The sequence below is a fragment of the Sphaeramia orbicularis genome, chromosome 1 (genome assembly GCF_902148855.1).
Source record: "Sphaeramia orbicularis chromosome 1, fSphaOr1.1, whole genome shotgun sequence".
Taxonomy (NCBI): Eukaryota; Metazoa; Chordata; class Actinopteri; order Kurtiformes; family Apogonidae; genus Sphaeramia; species Sphaeramia orbicularis.
Genome location: NC_043957.1, coordinates 14903818 through 14913549, shown reverse-complemented (window position 1 = coordinate 14913549; position 9732 = coordinate 14903818).

The window sequence follows — 9732 nt, the reverse complement described above, 5'->3', positions numbered from 1 at the left end:
CAATAAACAGACGTGTCAGTGTGATTCTTCACTGGTTTTTAACCATTCTATCGTCCGCGGTGACTTACCGTACGTGTTTGCTGGTAGCGGTGATTCAGGATACACCCCAGACCCTTTGAACAGATTAAAACATTTTGTTTCAATCTCTTCAATAAATGTTTATCTTGTATTGAGCTGCAATGCTAACATTTACAATGTTAATTTCATTAAAAATAGGGAAATTATTCAAATGTAATAAAAAGAGGTGTAACTCAACCAGCCCATGTAGTACTATGATCCTGCAGTGATTTGGGGTCAATAGGTCACATGACCTGCGAGCTATTGAGCTAAAATGCTAATATTTACATTTAAAAAATCATTAAAAATAGCAAAAGTGTTAAAACATCAAAACAATGACTGTAACTCATTCAGCCAGTACCATACTACAATCCTGCAGTGATTTTGGGTCAATAGGTCACATGACCTGCAAGCTATTGAGCTAAAATGCTAATATTTTCATTTTAAAAAATCATTAAAAATAGCAACAGTGTTAAAACATCATAAAAATGACCGTAACTCATTCAGCCAGTACCGTACTAAAATTCTGCAGTGATTTTTGGGTCAATAGTTCACATGACCTGCAAGCTATTGAGCTAAAATGCTAATATTTACATTTAAAAAATCATTAAAAATAGCAACAGTGTTAAAACATCAGAAAAATGACCGTAACTCATTCAGCCAGTACTGTACTACAATTCTGAGGTGATTTTGGGTCAATAGGGCACATGACCTACAAGCTATTGAGCAAAAATGCTAATATTTACATTAAAAAAATAATTAAAAATAGCAACAGTTTTAAAACATCACAAAAATGACCGTAACTCGTTCAGGCAGTACCGTACTACAATCCTGCAGTGATTTTGGGTCAATAGGTCACATGACCTGGAAGCTATTGAGTTAAATGCTAATATTTACATTAAAAAATTCCTTTAAAATAGCAACAGTGTTAAAACATCACAAAAATGACCGTAACTCATTCAGCCAGTACCGTACTACAATTCTGCAGTGATTTTTGGGTCAATAGGTCACATGACCTGCAAGCTATTGAGCTAAAATGCTAATATTTACATTAAAAAAATAATTAAAAATAGCAACAATGTTAAAACATCACAAAAATGACCATAACTCATTCAGCCAGTACCGTACTACAATCCTGCAGTGATTTTGGGTCAATAGGGCACATGACCTACAAGCTATTGAGCAAAAATGCTAATATTTACATTAAAAAAATAATTAAAAATAGTAACAGTGTTAAAACATCACAAAAATGACCGTAACTCATTTAGCCAGTACAGTACTACAATTCTGCAGTGATGTTGGGTCAATAGGTCACATGACCTGGAAGCTATTGCGCTAAAAGGCTAATATTTAAACTAAAAAATTCCTTAAAAATACCAACAGTGTTAAAACATCAAAACAATGACCGTAACTCGTTCAGTCAGTACAGTACTACAATTCTGCAGTGATTTTGGGTCAATAGGTCACATGACCTGCAAGCTATTGAGCTAAAATGCTAATATTTACATTTAAAAAATAATTTAAAATAGCAACAGTGTTAAAACCTCACAAAAATAACCGTAACTCGTTCATCCAGTACCATACTACAATTCTGCAGTGATTTTGGGTCAATAGGTCACATGACCTGCAAGCTATTGAGCTAAAATGCTAATTTTTACACTAAAAAATTCCTTAAAAATAGCAACTGTGTTAAAACATCATAAAAATGGCCGTAACTCATTTAGCCAGTGTACTGCTACAATCCTGCAGTGATTTTGGGTCAATAGGTCACATGACTTGGAAGGTATTGAGCTAAAATGCTAATATTTATATTTCAAAAATCATTAAAAATACCAACAGTGTTAAAACATCAAAACAATGACCGTAACTTGTTCAGCCAGTACAGTACTACAATTCTGCAGTGATTTTGGGTCAATAGGTCACATGACCTGCAAGCTATTGAGCTAAAATGCTAATATTTACACTAAAAAAATAATTAAAAATAGCAGCAGTGTTAAAACATCACAAAAATGACCGTAACTCATTCAGCCAGTACCGTACTACAATCCTGCAGTGATTTTGGGTCAATAGGTCACATGACCTGCAAGCTATTGAGCTAAAATGCTAATATTTACATTAAAAAAAATAATTAAAAATAGCAACAGTGTTAAAACATCAAAAAAATGACCGTAACTCATTTAGCCAGTACAGTAATACAATTCTGCAGTGATTTTGGGTCAATAGGTCACATGACCTGGAAGCTATTGCGCTAAAAGGCTAATATTTAAACTAAAAAATTCCTTAAAAATAGCAAAAGTGTTAAAACATCACAAAAATGACCGTAACTCATTCATCCAGTACCGTACTACAATCCTGCAGTGATTTTTGGGTCAATAGGTCACATGACCTGCAAGCTATTGAGCTAAAATGCTAATATTTACATTAAAAAAATAATTAAAAATAGCAACAGTGTTAAAACATCACAAAAATAACCGTAACTCATTCAGCTAGTACCGTACTACAATTCTGCAGTGATTTTGGGTCAATAGGTCACATGACCTGCAAGCTATTGAGCTAAAATGCTAATTTTTACACTAAAAAATTCCTTAAAAATAGCAACTGTGTTAAAACATCATAAAAATGGCCGTAACTCATTTAGCCAGTGTACTGCTACAATTCTGCAGTGATTTTGGGTCAATAGGTCACATGACTAGGAAGGTATTGAGCTAAAATGCTAATATTTATATTTCAAAAATCATTAAAAATACCAACAGTGTTAAAACATCAAAACAATGACCGTAACTCGTTCAGTCAGTACAGTACTACAATTCTGCAGTGATTTTGGGTCAATAGGTCACATGACCTGCAAGCTATTGAGCTAAAATGCTAATATTTACATTAAAAAAATAATTAAAAATAGCAACAGTGTTAAAACATCACTAAAATAACCGTAACTCGTTCATCCAGTACCGTACTACAATTCTGCAGTGATTTTGGGTCAATAGGTCACATGACCTGCAAGCTATTGAGCTAAAATGCTAATTTTTACACTAAAAAATTCCTTAAAAATAGCAACTGTGTTAAAACATCATAAAAATGGCCGTAACTCATTTAGCCAGTGTACTGCTACAATCCTGCAGTGATTTTGGGTCAATAGGTCACATGACTTGGAAGGTATTGAGCTAAAATGCTAATATTTATATTTCAAAAATCATTAAAAATACCAACAGTGTTAAAACATCAAAACAATGACCGTAACTCGTTCAGCCAGTACAGTACTACAATTCTGCAGTGATTTTGGGTCAATAGGTCACATGACCTGCCAACTATTGAGCTAAAATGCTAATATTTACATTAAAAAAATAATTAAAAATAGCAACAGTGTTAAAACATCACAAAAATTACCGTAACTCGTTCAGCCAGTACAGTACTACAATTCTGCAGTGATTTTGGGTCAATAGGTCACATGACCTGCCAACTATTGAGCTAAAATGCTAATATTTACATTAAAAAAATAATTAAAAATAGCAACAGTGTTAAAACATCACAAAAATGACTGTAACTCATCCAGCCAGTACCGTACTACAATTCTGCAGTGATTTTGGGTCAATAGGTCACGTGACCTGCAAGCTATTGAGCTAAAATGCTAATATTTTCATTTAAAAAATCATTAAAAATAGCAACAGTGTTAAAACATCAAAAAAATGACCATAACTCATTAAGGCGGTACCGTACTACAATTCTGAGGTGATTTTGGGTCAATAGGTCACATGACCTACAAGCTATTGAGCTAAAATGCTAATATTTACATTTAAAAAATCATTAAAAATAGCAAAAGTGTTAAGACATCCCAAAAATGACCGTAACTCGTTCAGCCAGTACGGTGCTACAATCCTGAAGTGATTTTGGGTCAATAGGTCACATGACCTGCAAGCTATTGAGCTAAAATGCTAATATTTATATTAAAAAAATAATTTAAAATGGCAACAGTGTTAAAACATCACAAAAATGACCGTAACTCATTCATCCAGTACCGGACTATTATCCTGCAGTGATTTTGGGTCAATAGGTCACATGACCTGGAAGCTATTGAGCTAAAATGCTAATATTTACACTAAAAAAATCATTAAAAAGAGCAACAGTGTTAAAATGTCACAAAAATCACCGTAACTCATTCATCTAGTACCATACTAATATTCTGCAGTGATTTTGGGTCAATAGGTCACATGACCTACAAGCTATTGAGCTAAAATGCTAATATTTACATTACAAAAATCATTAAAAATAGCAACAGTGTTAAAACATTTTAAAAATGACCTTAACTTGTTCAGCCAGTACTGTACTACAATTCTGAGGTGATTTTGGGTCAATAGGTCACATGACCTGCCAACTATTGAGCTAAAATGCTAATATTTACATTAAAAAAATAATTAAAAATAGCAACAGTGTTAAAACATCATTAAAATGACTGTAACTCATTCAGCCAGTACCGTACTACAATCCTGCAGTGATTTTGGGTCAATAGGTCACATGACCTGCAAGCTATTGAGCTAAAATGCTAATATTTACACTAAAAAATTCCTTAAAAATAGCAACAGTGTTAAAACATCATAAAAATGACTGTAACTCGTTCAGCCAGTACCGTAATAATATCCTGCAGTGATTTTGGGTCAATAGGTCACATGACCTGCAAGCTATTGAGCTAAAATGCTAATATTTACACTAAAAAAATTCCTTAAAAATACCAGCAGTGTTAAAATGTCACAAAAATGACCGTAACTCGTTCAGCCAGGTCATTTTTTTGATGTTTTAACACTGTTGCCATTTTAAATGATTATTTTAATGTAAATATTAGCATTTTAGCTCAATAGTTGGCAGGTCTTGTGACCTATTGACCCAAAATCACTGCAGGATTGTAGTAGGATACTGGCTGAATGAGTTACGGTCATTTTTGTGACGTTTTAACACTGTTGCCATTTTAAATGATTTTTTTAATGTAAATATTAGCATTTTAGCTCAATAGCTTGCAGGTCATGTGACCTATTGACCCAAAATCACTGCAGAATTGTAGTACTGTACTGGCTGAACAAGTTACGGTCATTGTTTTGATGTTTTAACACTGTTGGTATTTTTAATGATTTTTGAAATATAAATATTAGCATTTTAGCTCAATACCTTCCAAGTCATGTGACCTATTGACCCAAAATCACTGCAGGATCGTAGTACGGTACTGGCTAAATGAGTTACGGTCATTTTTGTGACGTTTTAACACTGTTGCTATTTTTAATGATTTTTTTAGTGAAAATATTAGCATTTTAGCTCAATAGCTTGCAGGTCATGTGACCTATTGACCCAAATCACTGCAGTATTGTAGTACGGCACTGGCTGAATGAGTTACGGTCATTTTTGTGACATTTTAACACTGTTGCTATTTTTAAGGAATTTTTTAGTGTAAATATTAGCATTTTAGCTCAATAGCTTTCAGGTCATGTGACCTATTGACCCAAAATCACTGCAGGATCGTATTACGGTACTGGCTGAATGAGTTACGGTCATTTTTGTGACATTTGAACAATGTTGCTATTTTTAAGGAATTTTTTAGTCTAAAGATTAGCATTTTAGCTCAATAGCTTCCAGGTCATGTGACCTATTGACCCAAAATCACTGCAGGATTGTAGTACGGTACTGGCTAAATGAGTTACGGTCATTTTTGTGATGTTTTAACACTGTTGCTATTTTTAATGATTTTTTTAGTGAAAATATTAGCATTTTAGCTCAATAGCTTGCAGGTCATGTGAGCTATTGACCCAAATCACTTCAGAATTGTAGTACGGCACTGGCTGAATGAGTTACGGTCATTTTTGTGACGTTTTAACACTGTTGCTATTTTTAAGGAATTTTTTAGTGTAAATATTAGCATTTTAGCTCAATAGCTTTCAGGCCATGTGACCTATTGACCCAAAATCACTGCAGGATTGTAGTAGGATACTGGCTGAATGAGTTACGGTCATTTTTGTGACGTTTTAACACTGTTGCCATTTTAAATGATTTTTTTAATGTAAATATTAGCATTTTAGCTCAATAGCTTGCAGGTCATGTGACCTATTGACCCAAAATCACTGCAGAATCGTAATACGGTACTGGCTGAATGAGTTACGGTCATTTTTGTGACATTTTAACACTGTTGCTATTTTTAAGGAATTTTTTAGTTTAAATATTAGCATTTTAGCTCAATAGCTTTCAGGCCATGTGACCTATTGACCCAAAATCACTGCAGGATTGTAGTAGGATACTGGCTGAATGAGTTACGGTCATTTTTGTGACGTTTTAACACTGTTGCCATTTTAAATGATTTTTTTAATGTAAATATTAGCATTTTAGCTCAATAGCTTCCAGGTCATGTGACCTATTGACCCAAAATCACTGCAGGATCGTAGTACGGTACTGGCTGAATGAGTTACGGTCATTTTTGTGACATTTGAACAATGTTGCTATTTTTAAGGAATTTTTTAGTGTAAATATTAGCATTTTAGCTCAATAGCTTCCAGGTCATGTGACCTATTGACCCAAAATCACTGCAGGATCGTAGTACGGTACTGGCTAAATGAGTTACGGTCATTTTTGTGACGTTTTAACACTGTTGCTATTTTTAAGGAATTTTTTAGTGTAAATATTAGCATTTTAGCTCAATAGCTTTCAGGTCATGTGACCTATTGACCCAAAATCACTGCAGAATTGTAATAGGATACTGGCTGAATGAGTTACGGTCATTTTTGTGACGTTTTAACACTGTTGCAATTTTAAATGATTTTTTTTAATGTAAGTATTAGCATTTTAGCTCAATAGCTTGCAGGTCATGTGACCTATTGACCCCAAATCACTGCAGGATCGTAGTACTCCATGGGCTGGTTGAGTTACACCTCTTTTTATTACATTTGAATAATTTCCCTATTTTTAATGAAATTAACATTGTAAATGTTAGCATTGTAGCTCAGTACAAGATAAATATTCATTGAAGAGATTGAAACAAAATGTTTTAATCTGTTCAAAGGGTCTGGGGTGTATCCTGAATCACCGCTACCAGCAAACACGTACGGCAAGTCACCGCGGACGATAGAATGGTTAAAAACCAGTGAAGAATCACACTGACACGTCTGTTTATTGCCCATCAATAACCCACATTTTATTTTGAAAACCGGAAGATGATCCACGCTGTAGCATCCTTGCGCTGACTTTCTCAACCACCTCCGTGTTTTTACCGTAAAGTCTGTAATACGGGAGCACTGGAAATGTTGGAGCGGCTGGACTGACTTCGTAAAAAGGAGAGTCAGCTGGCTTGACCGCGGAAAAAGAAGAGTCAGCTGGCTTGACCGCAGTCAGACCAGACCAGGGCCAGATCAGACAAGACCAGGGTCAGTCTGTGTGTTCTGCTGTTTTCAATCAAAATGTGGATGTGATTGATTCATTAAATGTATTAAAGAATTAATAAAGAATTAAGCCAGTTTTGGTCACGAACCTGCATACGACTCCTTTAACGTCTGCTAAAACTCAGTGGTGTATATTTAGTACCTGAGCCTTCAGTGGGTACTCACTCAAATGATCCACTTCTTAATATCACTACTGTGATGTCACTATAATAAAAACCATCGAAACTATACCAAAAAATGTAAAATAACAAGGCATGGGCATTTCAATTATTGAAGGTGTATATTGTTATTACTAAAGCAAGAAACCCAGTTAAGACAACTACAACCACTACACTGTAACTGCAGCTGCACCATGTACATCATCTGGAGAAGTTCAGAATCAATATTTATCTAATAACATGACAAAAATACGGAAGCTGAGAACGGCCATGGCTAATACATAATTTTATGGTCGTTATCTCGTGATAACGACTTAATTAACTCGTTATCTCGAGATAACAAAGTTCGTTTTCTCGTGATAACGACTTAATTATCTCGTTATCACGAGATAAAGAAATTTGTTCTCTCGTGATAATGACTTAATTAATTCGTTATCACGAGATAACAAAGTTCGTTATCTCGTGATAACAAATTAATTTATTTCATTATTTCATAGTAGAAGATGCTAACAGGTACCACTTCCTCCACATCGCTGCCTTCAACAGCTGTTGCTGACATGTGCTGTGCAGTTTATTAGAAAATGTCTTACTGATTAATTTTTCCCTGGTCTACAAAATAAAAATGACATTTTGTTCAAATTCGACAAAAGTACAATTTCAAAGCTAAGAACAATGTATTTATCCTTTCCTGTAGCTCCCAAAGCCAAGGAAACACACTTCAAAATAATGAATGATATCTACCCATCAAAAGAGTTACTTAGACTTCGTTTCAATGTACAGGATAACAGTTGTACATTCTGCAATACCGATATTGAAACAACAGACCTTTTATTTTTCTTTTGTCGTATGGTGCAAGTGTTTTGGACAGACTTACAAAATTGGTTTAAAGAAATATTTCCTTCATCTACATATTATTTTACAAGAGATGACATAACATTTGGTGTTCTGGTAAATAACAAAAAAGAAGAACTCTGTATTAATGTGATTTTATGTATTGCTAAATTCTGTATTCACAAATGCAAATGTCAAAAATGCCCACCCAACTTTTGTGTTTTCAAAAATGAACTCAAATTGTACTTGAAATCCTTAAAATGTATGAAAAGACCAAAAGCTGTAAAACTTCACTCTTATTTATGTGACATTCCCCTGGATTCAAATGAACAATGAACTAACCTCCCCTTGCAGACTGATTTTTTTTCTTTTTTCTCTATCTCTCTATTTCTTGAAATTTAATTGTTCCCATTCGTTGCCGATGCAAATTCACAATGCCATGTTTGTTATAAGGCACTGTTGTACTGTTATTTTTGAATGTTTTGCCAATAAAAAAAAAAACGTGCTGTGCAGAGCAGAACACACATTCAACACCAAGTTACCGGTAAGTTACAGTAACTACAAGTTCTGTTAGTTTGGTTACTGCGTGTTTAAGGATCAAGGGGTCATATGTTAGTCTGAACAGAAGAGAGTTTGACCAAGTTACCAACTAACATCTATCTGGTTGCTTCAGCTAACGAAGTGTTAGCTACTTGCTATTGCTCCAGTAATGCTCATGGACACTTCACTGTCAGAATCACAACCTAACTTCATGTTAATGTTATTGAGCTGACAGACACCAGTCGGGCTTTTCTACCCTTATGACCAAATGTGTTAATGTGTTACAAGACGAGACCAGTAGGGAGAGCTCTATGCTAATGTTTAGGCCAAGAGTCACGTGTCTTCTCAGTCATAAAGAAATGTGGGAAGAAGAAAGACGTGTCCTTGCATCTATTCATTATTATTCTCCTGTTTCAGGTATGGTAACGTTATAGAAATGATAGAAAACAGCCTCAAGTAAAAATATTTAGAAGTTTAGGCAATTGCAAACTAGTTCTTAAGAATTGCAAAGTGTTGTTTGGTCTATACACTTTATTACAGAAACAGCTTGTTGGCTAGTTAGCATCCTACCACTATGTTTATTACACTGAATTAGCTTTGCTAGCAAAGTTAGCATCCTAGCGCTAATGTGTTGAATAGGAGTTGTATGCTCGTATGTGCTGGACCTGATTGTGTGGTGTCATGCATGGTCATTTATTTGTTAAACTTATATTCATGTCCATGTTGTACAATTTAACTGT